This window comes from Rhinoderma darwinii, chromosome 1 (assembly GCF_050947455.1).
Source record: "Rhinoderma darwinii isolate aRhiDar2 chromosome 1, aRhiDar2.hap1, whole genome shotgun sequence".
Classification (NCBI taxonomy): domain Eukaryota; kingdom Metazoa; phylum Chordata; class Amphibia; order Anura; family Rhinodermatidae; genus Rhinoderma; species Rhinoderma darwinii.
The window spans coordinates 270312689-270331736 of record NC_134687.1 but is presented as its reverse complement, the minus strand read 5'-3'; the positions used below and the strand labels follow the sequence as shown (position 1 = coordinate 270331736).

General features: G+C 41.9%; 1 protein-coding gene across 3 annotated transcripts in view; it reads left to right on the top strand.

Annotated features, from left to right (window-relative positions):
- PEX11G (peroxisomal biogenesis factor 11 gamma) overlaps nucleotides 1-19048 on the top strand; it is a 76377-nt gene that overhangs the window by 16700 nt on the left and 40629 nt on the right. Inside the window, exons 1-2 of one of the 3 annotated variants that reach the window (XM_075864002.1) lie at nucleotides 6597-6809; nucleotides 6908-6956. The exons of the other annotated variants lie outside the window; for them this stretch is intronic. The gene's annotated coding sequence lies outside the window, so the exon portion shown is untranslated. Of the gene's footprint in view, nucleotides 1-6596; nucleotides 6810-6907; nucleotides 6957-19048 lie in introns of those variants that run through there. 3 annotated transcript variants of the gene reach the window in all.

The following is a 19048-nucleotide window of genomic DNA, read 5'->3' as shown; positions in this document are numbered from 1 at the left end:
CCACATATGGGGTATTTCCGTAATCGGGAGAAATTGCTTTACAAATGTTGGGGGGCTTTTTCTCCTTTATCCCTTGTAAAAATTAGAAAATTCTATGTTTTTTCAGAAACAAAGTCGATTTTCATCTTCACAAGCTAATTATAATAAATTCAGCAAAAAACCTGTGGGGTCAAAATGTTAACTATACCCCTAAAAAAATTCCTTGAGGGGTGTAGTTTCCAAAATGGGGTCACTTTTGGGAGTTTTCCACTGTTTTGGCACCACAAGACCTCTTCAAACTGGACATGGTGCCTAAAATATATTCTACAAAAAGGAGGCCCCAAAATCCACTAGGTGCTACTTTGCTTCTGAGGCCTTTGCTTCAGTCCAGTAGCGCACTAGAGCCACATGTGGGATATTTCTAAAAACTGCAGAATCTGGGCAATAAATATTGAGTTGCGTTTCTTAGGTAAAACCTTCTGTGTTACAGAAAAAAATGTATTACAAATGAATTTTGGCAAAAAATATGAAATTTGTAAATTTCCCTTCTACTTTATTTTAATTGCTGTGAAATGGTTAAAAGGGTTAAACACTTTCTGAATGCTGTTTTGAATACTTTGAGGGGTGCAGTTTTCAAAATGGGGTGATTTATGGGGACTTTCTAATATTTAAGGCCCTCAAAGCCACTTCACAACTGAACTGGTCCCTGAAAAAATAGCCTTTTGAAATTTTCTTGAAAATGTAGGAAATTGCTGAGAAAGTTCTATGCCTTGTAACGTCCTAGAAAAATAAAAGGACGTTCAAAAAACGATGCAAACATAAAGTAGACATATGGGAAATGTTAACTAGTAACTATTTTGGGTGGTATAACCATCTGTTTTACAAGCAGATACATTTAAATTTAGAAAAATGCTAATTTTTGTAAATTTTCTCTAAATCTTGGTGTTTTTCACAAATAAATATTCAATTTATCGACCAAATTTTTTCACTAACAAAGTATAATATGTCACGAGAAAACAATCTCAGAATCTCTTGGATCGGTAAAAGCATTCCGGAGTTATTACCACATAAAGAGACACATGTCAGATTTGTAAAAATGGGTCTGGTCCTGAAGGCCAAAATGAGCTCGGTCCTGAAGGGGTTAAAGAGGCTCTGTCACCAGATTTTGCAACCCCTATCTGCTATTGCAGCAGATAGGCGCTGCAATGTAGATTACAGTAACGTTTTTATTTTAAAAAAACGAGCATTTTTGGCCAAGTTATGACCATTTTTGTAGTTATGCAAATGAGGCTTGCAAAAGTCCAAGTGGGTGTGTTTAAAAGTAAAAGTCCAAGTGGGCGTGTATTATGTGCGTACATCGGGGCGTTTTTAATACTTTCACTAGCTGGGTGCTGTGAAGAGAAGTAACATCCTCTTCTCTTCAGAACGCCCAGCTTGTGACAGTGCAGATCTGTGACGTCACTCACAGGTCCTGCATCGTGACGGCCACATCGGCACCAGAGGCTACAGTTGATTCTGCAGCAGCAACAGCGTTTGCAGGTAAGTCGATCTTACCTGCAAACGCTGATGCTGCTGCAGAATCAACTGCCCCGATGTACGCACATAATACACGCCCACTTGGACTTTTACTTTTAAACACACCCACTTGGACTTTTGCAAGCCTCATTTGCATAATTACAAAAATGGTCATAACTTGGCCAAAAAATGCTCGTTTTTTAAAAATAAAAACGTTACTGTAATCTACATTGCAGCGCCTATCTGCTGCAATAGCAGATAGGGGTTGCAAAATCTGGTGACAGAGCCTCTTTAAGGTACAAAGCAATTAATAAGGCAAAACAAAGCCAACAATTCCCTTCCCTCCCCCCAACTCTCCTCCATCTCGGTGAACATTTTCTTAACTAGCCATCAGCATGCCTAGCGTGCCCTGGGTACTCTGTGAACTATACCATGATGTGTGTCGAAATGTGCGCATGAACACCCCTATCTCTGCTGTGGGATAATGTTGTTCAATGAATGTACGCCAAGTTTTAAAAAATTGTTCTGTAGACCTTTCTTTGTGTCTTTCTAGGTCCGTTTTATCATATCCCAATAAAGTCTTGAGAGTAGTCACGACCTCCGCAATTTCCGGGACCGATGCCTGTAACCAGTGGCGCAAGATGCACTTCTGTATTCCTTTCCGGGCCACTATAGGTGGTCCCCCCCCCCCCCACCTGGATCCAAGGGGATATAGTGAAACAACACTGCCTGTGGGTTTGCGTGCACCTCTTCCCCCCCCAGGTGTCTTTAATAAATTGTAGAGCAAGATCCCAAAAAGTCTGAATTTGTGGGCACAACCACATCCCGTGAAGTAAATTAGCTTTGTGTAAGTCGCATTTAGGACAACTATGCAGATAGTGTGCTGGAGCGTCCCTATAGGATAAATTAAAGGCGTATGTCGCTCTGTGCATAAGCCGGAAGTGCATCTCACGCCACTGTTCATTTACCATGACCTTCCTCACCCTCTCCCATCTATCTCGAATTTTGCTGGAGATTTCTGGATCCTCCAGCTCCACCTCCCACGTTCTAAAGCAGGAAGTACTAAAGGAATCAAGATAAGCATTCCGAAGTTTACCATATAAACTTGCAAGACTTCTTCCCGTACCACCCTGCGGCACCATCCCATCAAATGCTCCCCGCATCTCCACTACATCAATATTGCAGACTTTGGTTTTACATAGCTCTGTTACTTGAGCATATTGCAGATACTGATTTCCCCTCAGATTATATTTGCTAGAGACCTCCTGCCACGTAAGCCATCTTCCCTCCTCAACATTCATGAGTTGGCCCAGGACATTGATCCCTTCATCTCTCCACTGCGAAAACAATTTATTCTGACTCCCCTGTGGGAACATGGGGTTATCCCACAACGGCCAGAATTTAGAAAGACCAACGGAAGACCAAAAAGCTTCCGCACCGCCTTCCAGGCGCCGATTGTATCTTTCAGCAACAGAATTGACTTAACATTATTAGGCAGTTAAGCATATGGCAGATGTAACAGGGCCTGCAGCGGAACCGATCCAGCCAAATCCTGCTCCAGCTGAACATTGGAGTACAAATTAGTGTTATGTATCCAATCCCCTATATGCCTGCAGATGGCCGCTAAATTGTAATATCGTATAAGTGGTAGCTGAATACCTCCATCCACTTTGGGCAGTGCCAATTTTTTATATGCAATCCTAGGTCTCTTCTTTTGCCACAAGAATTGAAGAAATGCTGTCTGTAATTTCTGGTTATCTAGATGCTTGATCAATATGGGTATGGTTTGCATTGGATATAGCAGACGAGCAAAGCTTATCATTTTTAAAAGAGCAGCTCTCCCAAACAATGACAACGGCAGTGACGCCCATCGATTTAGTTCCTTATGAATTTTTTCAAACAAGGGTGAATAATTTAGCTTATAGAGGGAAGAGGGAAATTTGCCTATTTTAATCCCCAGGTATGTGATATAAGATCTGGCTATTTCCACCGTACCCTGCAAGGGTGGTCTTGCCCCTGATTCCTTCAAGTAAAGTAATTGACTCTTTTGCGCATTGACTTTATAGCCTGAGAATGACCCAAATTTATGCCTTTCTTAAGTACAACTGGGCGTGTTTAAAGTTATGTCCAAGTGGGCGTGTATTGTGTGTGTTACATCTGGGCGTTTTTACTTGTTTTACTAGCTGGGCGTTGTGAATGGAAGTGTATGATGCTGACGAATCAGCATCATCCACTTCTCTTCGTTACCACCCAGCTTCTGGCAGTGCACAGACACACAGCGGCTTAACTTTGTATAGCCGCTCACAAAGTTGGCTTTCTCAGGGATGCACAGCGTTACGCCTCATGCAAACGACCGTCGTGCCACTAGGGCCATTTTTGACGGCATCCGAGTGGCACCCGATAGTCTTCACGGGCCCATTCACTTTAGTGGGTAAATCGGGTCAGTGAAAAATGATCAGAGTCTCCAATCCGAGGAAAGATAGGACGTGTTCTGATGGGACTCGGCCGACTCATACAGTCGTGTGCATAAGGCATTAAGATTTATCTATCTTAAATAGTATAACCAATTATACGTATGTAAACAACCTGTGAAGCAAAGCAGGTACAGTTTTTAAACTTAACCCTACCTCCCGAATGCATAGGTAGGATTAAGTTTAAACTGTATTTCCTTTGCTTCACAGGTTTTTACATATGTATAATTGGCTATACTATTTAAAGGCTATGTACACCCTTGAAAAGATTATTTTAAATAAAATGGTGTATTCGTGTGTTTGGTGCAACTTTGTAATGACTTTTTATTGAAAAGGATTTTTACTTTTTGAGATACAGCTGTTTTGTATACAGATCAGCTGTATCGTACGCTGTTCAGTGACAACAGGTCCTGTGTGTATAACTTAGATGTGATCGATAACTGCTTGATCGGACCCACTCTCACTGAACCGGTCAGTACCGCTGATTTAACGGATACAGGAACAAAGGAACGGGGAGTGAGAAAAGCAGTGTGTTTCATCAATGTAAAAAAAAAAAAATACTTTATTGAATTATTATTAAAAACAATGTTAGATGAAAAAATGACGTTGTGCCAAGGTCCCCTAGATTGGCAAACTAAGACGATATTATGTCTGAATTTAACCTGTTAGTGACCGGCCCATAGTCTTTTTACGTCGGTCACTAACGGGCCTTATTCCGATGCCATAGACTTTTTACGTCGCGGCATCGGAATAAGTAAACAGAGCAAGGAGCTGTCAAATCTCCCTGCTAGAGGCAGCTGAGGGCTGGGGGCATCCCTGCTCTGCCGGGTGAGATCGATATTAGTATCGATCTCACTCGTTTAGCCCCTCAGATGCGGCGCTCAATAGCGAGCATCTGAGTGGTTTTGGAGAGAGGAAGGGAGCTCCCTCTCATCCCACCGACACCCGGCGATACGATCGCCGAGTGTTTGTGTCTCCAATTGCAGCCGGGGGCCTAATAAAGGCCCCCAGGTCTGCCTGGAGCGAATGCCTGCTAGATCATGCCGGAGGCATGACCTAGCAAGATGCCTGTCCGTTTTAAACGGACAGGCATAATACACTGCAATACAGAAGTATTGCAGTGTATTATAATAACGTTGGCATATTAAAGTCCCCTAGTGGGACCAGTAAAAAAGTAAAAAAAAAAGTTTAATAAAGTTCCTAAAAAAAAAAAACTGCTTTACTATTAAAAAAAAAAAAATAAAGTTAAAAAGTTACACATATTTGGTATCGCCGCGTCCGTAACGACGCCGACTATAAAGCTTTTACAGTACTTAACCCGCATGGTGAACGCCGTAAAAAAATGAAATAAAAAACAGCGGAAAAATTGCTGTTTTCTGTGAATTCTGACTTTAAAAAAATGTGATTAAAAAGTGATCAAAAAGTCGCATCTACTCCAAAATGGTACCAATAAAAACTACAAGTCGTCCCGCAAAAAAAAAGCCCTTAAACAACTGCATCGGCAAAAAAATAAAAACGTTACGGCTCTTCAAATATGGAGACACAAAAAGAAATAATTTTGAAAAAAAAAGCGTTTTTACTGTGTAAAAGTAGTAAAACATACAAATTTGGTATCTTTGCAATCGTAACAACCTGCTGAATAAACTTATTGTGTTATTTATACCACACGGTAAACGGCGTCGATTTAGGACGCAAATAAGAGTGGCGAAATTTCAGATTTTTTTTCTATTCCCCTCGCCCCCCCCCCCCCAGAAAAGTTAATAAAAGTTAATCAGTAAATATGTACCTAAAAATGGAGCTATTAAAAAATACAACTTGTCCCGCAAAAAACAAGACCTTATACAGCTATGTCGACGCAAAAATAAAAACGTTATAGCTCTTGGAATGCGATGATGGAAAAACGTAAAAAATAGCCTGGCCATTAAGGGGTTAAATAGGCTGGTCATTAAGGGGTTAAATGCTCCGTTTTATCAAGGATATATGTATCTAGCCTCCCCCTCTGTATAGATGAGGAGGCTCTGCAGTAGTCCCTAGTCCAGAGATTGGAGTGTTAACTAGTAGCAAATGGCTGTCCCCCTCAGTATTGATGACGAGACAGTCAAATTCCAAATTACACTAAAGGTTCCTCCAACGGGCTGTAAGTGGAGAAATCCCTGCATCAATATAACCATAGTGGGTATTGGCAGCCCCACAGGAAAAAGGAGTAAGGGACAAGCAACAGTCACAGACGAATGGCCGCACAGTTGGTATACCTGGACAGCGCTCTAAAATCGAAGTGACGCTAAATTTTCTGCCTGTCAGGCAGTTAAATGACTGCAACAAAGCTTGTTTAGTTGCAAACAAACCCAGCTGCCAGAGTTGGTCACGATTTATAAAGGCTAATACGTAAACAGTAATCGGCTGTCTCAGTGCGACCACAGATGACAGTGGAGAGACATTTTCACTAGATGTGACTGCAGTGTAATGCATTTACATCTAGTCCTCTATGTATAAGCTTGACATAGCAGAGCTGTAACTGCTCCGTGAGGACAACTCTGCAGGAGGAGTAACTGATCAGATAGTGTGCTCACACAGTGATCTCCAGCCCCACGTAACCGTTAATATTCTGCCTGTCAGGCAGTTATATCACTAAATCGAAGTGTGTTTTCTTTGTGCAGATAAGGCTGCCGAAGTCAGTCACATACACATGGGAAGGGTTGAGAGGAGGTGAGCCGCGATCAGCTGTTTGAGTGTATTAGCAACTCCAGCATAGCTGGACATAGCAGAGCTGTAACTGCTACGTGAGAACAACTCTACAGGAAGGAGTGACTGATCAGCCACATTGACGGGCAGGCGGCCACACAGGTAGTGTGCCTCAGCAGTGATCTCCAATCCCACGTAACTAAGTGTTCTGCCTGTCAGGCAGTTATATTACTAAATCGAAGTTTGTTTTCTTTGTGCAGATGAGGCGGCCAAAGTCAATCACATATACGCGGGAAGGGTTGAGAGGAGGTGAGCCGCGGTCAGCTGTTTGTGTGTGCTCGCAACTCAAGCATAGCTCAGCTCCGTCCCTCCATGTATTGTGACCGGGTTTGCAGCCCAACATGCGGTATTGACATGCTTAAGTCCCTGACTAGGGCAGATATTCTGCCAGATAAATGATTGAATCAAATTATTTTAACAGTACGGAGCAATGTGTGACCATCTAACATTGTGATGATTTTAAAAGACATCGACGCGCGTTTCGCCGGTACTTCCGGCTTCTTCCAGGGGTGGCGACCGCCGGAATCAAAGGCCAGATAAGCTAAAAGTTCCTGATTGACAGGAATGGTAACCAATCCAAACAGTTCAGGACTAGAAACAAAGTAGTAGTGCAACGTGATACTTCCGGCTCATTCCAGGAATGTATCCATGTTAAAGGGAATGTGTTGCCAGAAAAACATGTTTTTTTTTTAAAAATTAAACATTTAGTGTGTGGGTGATTAAACATTGTTCAAATTTTTTTTATTTTTTTCAAGAGACAGGAAATATTATAAATTTTTTCTAATTTATAATACTACCCATTTTTGGTCACTAGATGGAGCTAGTTCCCAAAATTGCAGCATTGCAACATTGGGTTAAAAGCCCTCGCTCTAGTGAGCTCTCAGCATTCCCCCCTCCTTTATCCTGGCTAGTGCCGGGATAAACGAGGGGTTTGAAAGGTTTAACCTCCTACACTGTGTGTCGCCATTTTTTGAGGTAACCCACAGTGTAGTAGGTTTACATACAGTAGTAAACACACACAAACACTAACATACATTGAAATCGCTTACCTGCTCCTGCCGCCGCGGCTCCCTCCGGCCCGTCCGCTCCCTTTGCTGCCGCTGTTCCATGTGCACAAGTCCGGAAGCCGCGACCGGAAGTAGTAATATTATTACTATTACTGGGACTGTGGCTGCCGTATTCCATGTCTGTGTGTGTCGTTAATCGACACACACAGAAATGGAACAAAAAATGGCAGCCCCCATAGGGAAGAAAAAGTGTAAAAATAAGAAACAGTAAAACACAAACACACAAATGAATATAAACGTTTTTATTAAAGCACTAACATCTTTAACATATAAAAAATTTATTTGTGATGACACTGTTCCTTTAAGATAACACTGCCAAGGCTCAGGATGCATCAATTTATAACAAGAAGTTCAAGCTGCAGTCATGTCAGGACATTGTGCTGCACGATTAATTGCACATATAGCACTGTCCTGCAGAAACAAAATTATAAATGTGAATGTAATGGTCATAGAAAAGGGAAGGGATAAATGTCCATTCTGGAATAATGCCACTACACAGTCTGTGAGTACAGTCCATCAATCATTCCACTGATGGCCAGTAACATAATGGAAATAAATTAATATCTCATCACCAAGATATGAGACAAGAAGATATAAATTAATATAGTAGGTTGTATATGAAAACTACTGTCAATGGGTACACTCACATCGAGAAAGAACAAGTTCGTGGATACACAATGCTGTGTTGGCATTAATTACTCTAGAAGTGTGCCAGAGGCAGAGATTTTGAAAATCTAGCACGGTGAGCTGGTAATCTAAGATCTTAATTCTTATAATTCATCGTTCGTTGCATGTTCAAAGAAAACATCCAAAATTAAAACTCTCGTTTATCCCAAACGGTTTGACGGAATTCATACGGAATATCCACTCACTTTCTCTCCTCAGAAGGGCCTCATCGAGGTTACCCCCTCTGATACCCATGTTGAGTTTACAAATGGCCCAACCTTTCAGAGTCTGCCATTCCAGATTGTGTCTCTCTTTAAAGGACGAGTGTCACGAAAAATAAAAATTTGACATCAATTTTCTTTTAGTGTTTTATTTAAAAAAAATTATTTGTGTGTTTTACTTTTTTTTTATTTTTTCACTTTTTCTTGTCCGTGGGGGGCTGCCATTTTTTTTCCATCTCTGTATGTGTCGATTAAAGACACATACAGACATGGAATACGGCACATACAGTCCCATAGTGAATGCGAACGGGGCCCATTCCATCCACTATGCTGTACGCCGTCTGTGTGGGAACGGCGCATGCACCGCTCCCACACAGGCCAAATTGAACTGTGCGACGTCCGGCGCCATTTTCTTGTTGACCGGAAGTCGCGGCCGGACAGTAAGATTACTACTTCCGGTCGCGGCTTCTGGACTTGTGCACTTGGAGTGGAGGTAGCAGACGGAGCGGATGGACCGGAGGGAGCGGCAGGAGCAGGTAAGTTAGGTCTGTGTATGTACGTGTTTTACTGTGTTTACTACTGTGTTAACCTTCTACACTGTGTGTTAGCTCAAAAAATGGCGACACACAGTGTAGGAGGTTTGACCGTTCAATCCCCTCGTTTCTCCCGGCACTAGCCAGGATAAAGGAGGGGGGATTCTCAGAGCTCACTAGAGCGAGTGAGTTTTCTCAAATTTTGCAGCATAAAGCAATGTGGCTGCTTTACCACATGCAATGCTGCAATTTTGGGAATAGCTCCATCTAGTGACCAGCGCTGGGAAATGTTATAAATTAGAATCTAATTTATAATATTTCCTGACTCGTGAAAAAATAAAAAAAATTAGAACAATGTTTAATCACCTATACACTTACATGTTTAACTAAAAAAAAAAAAAAAGTTTTTCCAGCGACACATTACCTTTAAAATGTTTGGCAATTGGAGTAGGTGTGAATATATTCTTTTGGAGTGTACAGTCCCTCTCGGTTTTGTCAAAGTTTATGATTGTCCTGATATGTTCTCCAATACGAATCTTGAGTGCTCTGATCGTTTTGCCCACGTATCTCAAACCGCAGGGGCACTCTAGACAATACACTACTCCTTCGGAATTACAATTCATATGTTCTTTGATCTTATACAGTGCCCCAAATCCATCAGTAAACTGCTTAGTTGTGGTCAATACTCTACATGCCCTACATAGCTTACATGGGAAAAATCCCGTATTCTGGACCCTCTTAGTACCGTCACCCCGCGTAAAATGGCTTGCCACCAAGATATTCGAAATACTGGTTCCTTTGCGGTATCCTTTAAGGGCCCTCTCTCCCAAAATCATATTTAAATTGGGATCCGATTTGAGTACGTGCCAGTGTTTGTTTAAAATCTGCATCATGCTATCCCAGTCTGCATGATAGTCAGTGATAAATCTTGGCTGTATAGGGATTTCAGAGGTTTTAATAATTACATTGGCTCGTGTCTTTTTGGAAACTAGCAGTTCCTCGCGGTTAGTTCTAAGCGCTATGTTGTAGGCCTCTTTGATATTACGGTTAGAGTAGTGTATCGCCTGCAGCCTAGCCCTCAATTCAACTGCTCGCTTCTTAAAGAGACTCTGTCACCACATTATAAGTGTCCTATCTCCTACATAAGGAGATCGGCGCTGTAATGTAGGTGATAATAATGCTTTTTATTTAAAAAAAAAAACGATCTTTTTTCACAACGTTAGGAGCGATTTTAGTTTATGCTAATGAGCTTTCTTAATGCCCAAGTGGGCGTACTTTTACTTTCGACCAAGTGGGCGTTGTACAGAGGAGTGCATGACACTGACCAATCAGCGTCCTGCACTCCTCTCCATTCATTTACACTGCACTAGCGATCTAGTTCTATCGCTATGTGCAGCCTCATACACAAGCCCTAACATTACTACAGTATTCTGATCATGAATACACATGACCATCCAGCCTGGACGTCATGTGTACTCAGAATCCTGATACTTCTGAATCTTTTCTGTGAGATTCCAGCAACGGATACGAAATCACGCGAGATTACGAGGTAAACGAGATTTCGTATCCGTTGCTGTAAATCTCACAGAAAAGATTCAGAAGTGTCAGGATTCTGAGTACACATGACGTCCAGGCTGGATGGTCATGTGTATTCATTATCAGGACACTGCAGTAAGGTTAGGGTTTGTGTATGTAGCTGCACATAGTGATATAACTATATCGCTAGTGCAGTGTGCATGATGCCGATTGGTCAGCGTCATGCACTCCTCTGTACAACGCCCACTTGGTCGAAAGTAAAAGTACGCCCACTTGGGCATTCAGAAAGCTCATTAGCATAAACTAAAATCGCTCCTAACGTTGTAAAAAAGATCGTTTTTAAAAAAAATAAAAAGCATTACTATCCCCTACATTACAGCGCCGATCTCCTTATGTAGGAGATAGGACACTTATAAATGTGGTGACAGTCTCTTTAAAATTGATAAAAGTTGAGCAATTGCGTCTCAGTCAAGAATTCCCCTTTCGGTATTGCCCCGATTGTGTTTTTCGAGTGTGCGCTTCCAGCAGCTAATAAGCTGTTGGTGGCAGTCACTTTCCTATAAAGATCCGTGTGGAGATTCCTCTCTGGATCTGTATAGATGAGAACATCCAAAAATGGAATCGACACTGGATTATGGTCGAGGGTCAATTTTCAGATTAAAATCATTGTCATTCAATTTTTCTATGAAATTCTCCAAATCAGATCTAGGGCCCCCCAAATGACAAATAGATCGTCAATGAAACGCCTCCAGAGGCAGAGGTTATCTGTCAATTTTTAACTCTTCACAAAAAACAATTACCTCTTCCCACCAGCCAAGATAAATGTTGGCAAATGTGGGGGCCACAGCTGCTCCCATCGCCGTGCCCCTAATTTGCAGGTAAAACCGCCCGTCAAATAAGAAATAGTTCCGTATAAGGATGAATCTCAGTGCTTTAAGAATAAAGTCCTTCCTCACGGGGTTCAGATTCTGATCTCTAGATAGATAATAGTCTACCGCTGAACAACCTCTAGAGTGATTGATGCTGGTATAGATGCTCTCCACGTCACAGGTTACCAGAATTTCATCTTGGTTAAGACTGATTCCATCCAACTCTTTCAATATTTGCATAGTGTGTCTGGTGTGGGAAGGTAAATTCGACACAATGTCACGGAGTTCGTTGTCGAGCCACTTGTTACACTTCTCCGTGAGATTTCCCACACCAGAGACAATAGGCCTGCCTGGGGGTTCACAAGATTTATGTGGACCTTTGGGAGCATATAGAAGGTAGTAACCCTAGGGTCCTTGACGGATAGAAAACTTTTTCCATTGGGGGTGATCGCTCCCAATGAGAGAGCTTCTGAAATCATTACATTGTTTATTCAAGAATTGGACTGTTGGATCCCCCCATAACGGCTTGTAGCACTGTTTGTCAAGTAGCTGTCTCTTCGCTTCACGTACATATTGATCCTTGGGCCAGATAACCATGTTACCCCCCCCCCCTTATCCGATTGATTAAAGACAACGTCCTGCCACAATCTGAGTTCTTGTAATGCCTGACGTTCCACTTCAGTGATGTTATTCTCTATTCTATGATATGAGAGTGGCATAATGTCTTGACCCACCAGGTCCAGAAAAACTTTGACCGCTGGACAGGTGTCAAGAGGGGGCATAGTGGTAGATTTTGCTTTGAGATGTTTCCTACTCTGCGGTTCCAGTGTGTATGCATCTCCATCGGTCATGTTATCTGATAAAAGTGCTTCAAGATCTCCCAGAGTTGCTGCTTCTTGACCCGTAAGGTCCAGCAAATCTGGAAAGTATGTTGTCAGTTTTTCTACAGGGCTACTAGGTTGAGTGTCTCTTTGTGAAAATATCTTCTTAAATATCGGTTTCCTACCGAAAAGGTGCCTCTATGACCATTACATTCACATTTATAATTTTGTTTCTGCAGGACAGTGCTATATGTGCAATTAATCGTGCAGCACAATGTCCTGACATGACTGCAGCTTGAACTTCTTGTTATAAATTGATGCATCCTGAGCCTTGGCAGTGTTATCTTAACATGGATACATTCCTGGAATGAGCCGGAAGTATCACGTTGCACTACTACTTTGTTTCTAGTCCTGAACTGTTTGGATTGGTTACCATTCCTGTCAATCAGGAACTTTTAGCTTATCTGGCCTTTGATTCCGGCGGTCGCCACCCCTGGAAGAAGCCGGAAGTACCGGCGAAACGCGCGTCGGTGTCTTTTAACAGGTTCCCGACCGCTGGCCGTATTTATGCGGTCAGGGTCTCTGAAGTCCGCCGTATAGACTATTTACGGCGGCACTTCAGAGACTGTGCACGCGCGATCGCGTGCACACAGCTCTTTGCCCTGGCTGTTGCTAACAGCCATGGGCACTGGGCAGAATATCAGGGACCAATCTGATGGTCCCTGAACATGTGGTCGCTGTGAAAACCTATCACAGCGACCACATTTGTTTTATTTTGACTTTTCTGGCAGTAAATCTCCTGCCTCTTCTCCTCAAACATTGTTTCAGTTTGAGGAGAAGAAGAGACTCGAGAGAATTGCTGCCAGAAGATTACAGTGAAAAAAAAATACAGTTACACTATAAAACATTCTCTGTATAGATGGATGGATAAATAGTATAGATAGAAATCTATCTTTTTCGATCTATCTACCTTTCTTTCTTTTATTCTATTAGAATAGGCAGGTAGGGAGTATATAATTATATATATATATATATATATATATATAGCAATAGCGGTTTATTTTTTTTGTTAGCGGTAGTGTAGATATATATACCAGTTAGTTTGTGTGTTTTATAAAAAAAATAAAAAATTTGTTTAGTTAGTGTTAGTTACGTTATGGCGAGGAAGTTGTTTAGCGCCGAGGAGGCATACGCCATGCTGTGGTCTGAGTCGGAGACCGCATCAGAGATGGAACCTGTTTTGGGCAGTGACGATGATAGCGTCACTTCAGGTTCATCTTTAGGGGACGTTATCCCTGACGCAGTTGAAACTGCAGAACATGAAAGTGCAGGGCCAAGTAGCGCTGTAGCACAGGACAGCCTGGTCCCTCCAGTCCAGGCTCTTGTATGGGCACCTGCCTCATCTTTTGGGCCTAGAATTCACGGATTTACTGCCACTCCTGGCATAACCGTGGACAATACAAATTTTGTCCAAATGGATTACTTACATTTATTTATAACGGACGACATCCTAAATCAGATTGTCCACGAAACAAATTTATATGCCACTCAATATATAAGGCAGAAACCTTCATCCACCCATGCCAGAGATTGGACGCCCACCAATTTGCAGGAATTAAAAAATTTTTTGGGGCTCGCCCTAAATATAGGTATTGTCAAAAAGCCCTCCATTAGGTCTTACTGGTCAACAAGACCCGCCCAAGCCACCCCAGTATATTCTGCAGTAATGCCCAGGTCTCGTTATGAGACAATGAGGTTCCTCCACTTCAATGACAACGCACAGCCCCCCCCCAAGTACCGATGCAAACCGGGATCGGTTGTTCAAAATAAGACCGCTAATAAATTCCCTGAATAATTTATTTCTGCAACTCTACACCCCTGAGCAGAATGTAAGTGTGGACGAATCCCTCCTCAACTTTCATGGAAGACTTAGCTTTCGCCAATATCTGCCTTCCAAAAGGGCAAGATATGGCGTTAAGCTTTACAAATTGTGTGAAAGCGGGTCATGATATACCACCGCCTTCAGGATTTATGAAGGGCGGGACCACACAATAAATGTTCCTGGATGCCCCCCTGATCTTTCCACCAGCAGTAAGATCGTGTGGGAGATAATGCAGCCTCTGCTTCACAAGGGGTACCACCTGTACTGTGATAATTTTTATTCCAGTGTGCCCCTGTTTAGGCATTTGCATGCTGCAAGGACTGGGGCATGTGGTACCATGCGCAAAAACAGAATTGGTTTTCCACAGCAATTAGTGGGGAAGCGCATGGTAAAGGGGGACTCCTGTGCTTTATGCATCTGAAGAATTGCTGGCGGTCAAGTTCAGGGATCGCAAAGATGTGTATGTGCTAAGCACGATTCATACCGCAGGAACAGTGGCAGTGAGGGAAAGAGGGGCAACATCGGACAAGCACAAACCAGTGAGCGTGTCCGAATATAACAAGTACATAGGGGGGGTGGATTTAGTAAAACGCAAAACTAAAACCTGGTACAAAAAGGTGGCCATTTATTTGTTACAGGTGGCCATCCACAACTCATTTGTGCTCTACAAAAAAAAACAGAGGCAGAGACACATACCTGGATTTCCAGGAAAAAATTATTGAAGGCCTCATTTTTGATGTTCAGGACACCCGAGAATGCCCCCAGTCTGAGGATGTCACGCGACTGACTGAAAGACACTTCATCAGTTGGATTCCCCCAACAGCAACCAGAAGCAACCCCCAGAAAAAGTGCCGCGTCTGCAGAAAAGACGCGCACCGCAAAGATTCCCGATATTTCTGTCCCTCATGTCCCTCACAACCAGGCCTGTGCATTGAGCCATGTTTTAAAAAATACCACACTGTTCTGAATTATTAGATTTTAGTTAATTCGTTAAATATATTTGCCCTACATTACGTTTTTATTTTTCCCCTGATTTTACTCCAAGGGTGAGGGAGGGAATGGGTGGGGGGTGGATGTCATGTTTGCATATTCTCTAAAGTTCATCTGCTGGAGAGCCCCATTTGCATAAACCTGCAATTTCTTATTTTAGAAAACCCAAAAAAATAAATTCCCATTATACCCCTAGATGAATATTTTGGGATTTCTGCTTCAAGAGCAGATTTTTTGGAAGTGTTATAGAAACTCTGTTGAGTTTTGTAAAACCAGCTTTGAAAAAAAGCGATATGTGAAATAAGCTTCTTCTATCGTCCGCCCTCCTACTTCTCTATGTGATAAATAAGGCACACATATTTGGTATCCCCATGCACGGGAGAAGTGGAAGAATGTGAAAGGAGATTAATTTTGGCCGTGGTCTATGCCGTGTGTGAAAATGCTGGTATAAACTGACGCATTTGCTAAAAAATTGCTAATTTTATTTTGATCCATCTTATTCAAGAAACTTTCAGAAGAGAACTGGACTGTCTAAAAATATGATAAACCCCTTGAAGAAAACCTTGTGGGGTCTACTTGCGTGAATGAAGTAATTTATGGGGTGTTTCCAATGTTTCAGCAGCATTAGGCCCCCCAGAAAACAGTATGCGGCTATAAAATCAAATGCAGAATTCCTGGACCAAAAAGCCTCCTTTTATGCCAAGCCCTGGCACATGCCCGCACAGTGAATAAGGCACACATCCCCATGCACGGGAGAAGTGGAAGAATGTGAAAGGAGATTAATTTTGTCCGTGGTCCATACGGTGTGTGAAAAATGCTAGCATAAACTGACGCAATTGCTAAATTCTTGCATTTTTTTTCCAATTTTGCCCACTTTACAGAAAAAAATAAAAATGATATATACTGACAAATGCCACTAAAACAAAACCCTATCTGTCCTTTAAAAAGAGTGTAAACTTCAAAGATGAACTTTATTCACCTGCAGAGTTATAGTCATCTAAAGAAGCGCATAGCAAAATTGTCAAATTTGCTCTGGTCATTTAGCTGTAAAACAGCCTAATCCTTAACCGGTTAAAATCATCACAATGTTAGATGGTCACACATTGCTCCGTACTGTTCAAATAACAATTTGATTCAATCATTTATCTGGCAGAATATCTGCCCTAGTCAGGGACTTAAAGGGAATGTGTTGTTAGCGAAAAAATTTTTTTTTTTTTAGTTAAACAATTAGTGTGTAGGTGATTAAACATTGTTCTAATTTTTTTTTATTTTTTTCACGAGTTAGGAAATATTATAAATTAGATTCTAATTTATAATATTTCCCACCACTGGTCACTAGATGGAGCAATTCCCAAAATTGCAGCATTGCATGTGGTAAAGCAACCACATTGCTTTATGCTGCAAAATTGGGAAAAAATCCCTCGCTCTAGTGAGCTCTCAGAATCCCCCCTCCTTTATCCTGGCTAGTGCCTGGAGAAACGAGGGGATTGAACGGTCAAACCTCCTACACTGTGTGTCGCCATTTTTTGAGCTAACACACAGTGTAGAAGGTTAACATACAGTAGTAAACACACTGAAACACGAACATACATAGAAATAACTTACCTGTCGCCGCCGCTCCCTCCGGCCTGTCCGCTCCGTCTGCTGCCGCTGCTCCAAGTGCACAAGTCCGGAAGCCGCGACCAGAAGTAGTAATCTTACTGTCCGGCCGCGACTTCCGGTCTACAGGAAAATGGCGCTGGACGGCGCTCAGTTCAACTTGGACTGTGTGGGAGCGGCGCATGCGCCGTTCCCACACAGACGGCGTACACCATAGTGGATGGAACGGGCCCCGTTCGGATTCACTATGGGACTGTAGCTGCCGTATTCCATGTCTGTATGTGTCGTTAATCGACACATACAGAAATGGAAAAAAAAATGGCAGCCCCCATAGGGAAGAAAAAGTAAAAAAAAGTAACACACAAACACACAAATAAATACGAAAGTTTTTTTATAAAACACTAACATCAAACTGATATAAAAAAACATTTTTGGGCGACACTTCCTTTAACCCCTTAACGACCGCCCACCGTCTTTTGACGTCAGGCGGTTCATGTACTCAGTCTACAGCGACGCCTTTTGGTGTCGCTGTAGTAGAGGGGGTTTATCGGCACCCTGGTGACATCTGCACTAAAAACCGGCTGTAAGTAACAGGTCCGGTTCTTAGTGCAGCCATCAGGACCTGCCGATTTCGTCGTAACAGCACGTGACCGCTGTGACAGCCAATCACAGCGGTCACATGCTGTTACTGCGTACAGAGCCGCCGGGAGTGTCTAAATGACAGCTCCTGCTCTAAGAACGAGCTGTTGCTAGCAGCTCTGTTCTTAGAGCAGTGATCAGAAGCCAATAGTATTGGTTCCTGATCTTTTGTGATCACTATGAGATCCAATCATAGTGATCACTACTGTAAAATAAAAGTAAAAACATGTATCTGTTTCTCCTCACTGTTCTAGCTGTGGAGAGAAACAGATACAAGTGTGTCAGTGTCCCCACACACAATCACTTGTCCCTTACACAGTTTATTAAAAAAAAACACATTTTTTTCAGTATTTTATAGTATATAGTATATATATATATATATATATATATATATATATATATATATACTGTATATACTAAGAATCTTACTATAAACTACTTTCTTTTTAGGATACGCTGTTAGACGGCGTGTATGCTGTTAGGCCTCATGCACACGACCGTAGCCGTGTGCACGGCCGTGATTTTCGCCAATACCCACTATGGTTATATTGATGCAGGGATTTCTCCACTTACAGCCCGTTGGAGGAACCTTTAGTGTCATTTGCAATTTGACTGTCTCGTCATCAATACTGAGGGGGACAGCCATTTGCTACTAGTTAACACTCCAATCTCTGGACTAGGGACTACTGCAGAGCCTCCTCATCTATACAGAGGGGGAGGCTAGATACATATATCCTTGATAAAACGGAGCATTTAAATTCAGACATAATATCGTCTTAGTTTGCCAATCTAGGGGACCTTGGCACAACATCACTTTTTCATCTAACATTGTTTTTAATAATTCAATAAAGTATTTTTGATTTTTTACATTGATGAAACACACTACTTTTCCCACTCCCCGTTCCTTTGTTCATATATCGATAATGGTGGTGTACACCTAGTGTGAATTACTCCAACATATTATATATAAAATTGTAAGAGGGTATTGCCTATCTAAATATATCACTTTAACGGATACAGGTATGAGCGCTAGATACAGCTGCTCTATATACAGGATACAAAGCTGCTGTATCTCAAAAGTAAATATAATTTTTAACAGAAAAGAAATTACAAAGTTGCACCCAACACACGAATACACATTTTTATATATATATATATATATAAAAATATATTGTTTTCAAAGGTGTTCATAGCCTTTAAGATAGACCAATTTTAACATTGATCATCCCTGAGCCAACTTTGTGATCACTGATACGCGTTGGGTTCTTTACATTTTTCAATGCATTTTTTGGGATATTTCCTTGATCTTCCTATTAGCATTGGGGGGTACAGAAAACCAGCCTAGTTCTTATTGGTAAGGGTTCAGCCAACCAGCGCAAGGTTTGATTTCTCCATAGAGTCTGCATGAAGAGAAGAGTACAGACCTTCTTTTCTGCAGTGTTGCTTTGCAACTGTGCACTGTTGAGTCTGGGTACAGTGCAGTATACAAGCCTAGCACTGATTGGCTGAAGCTTGACC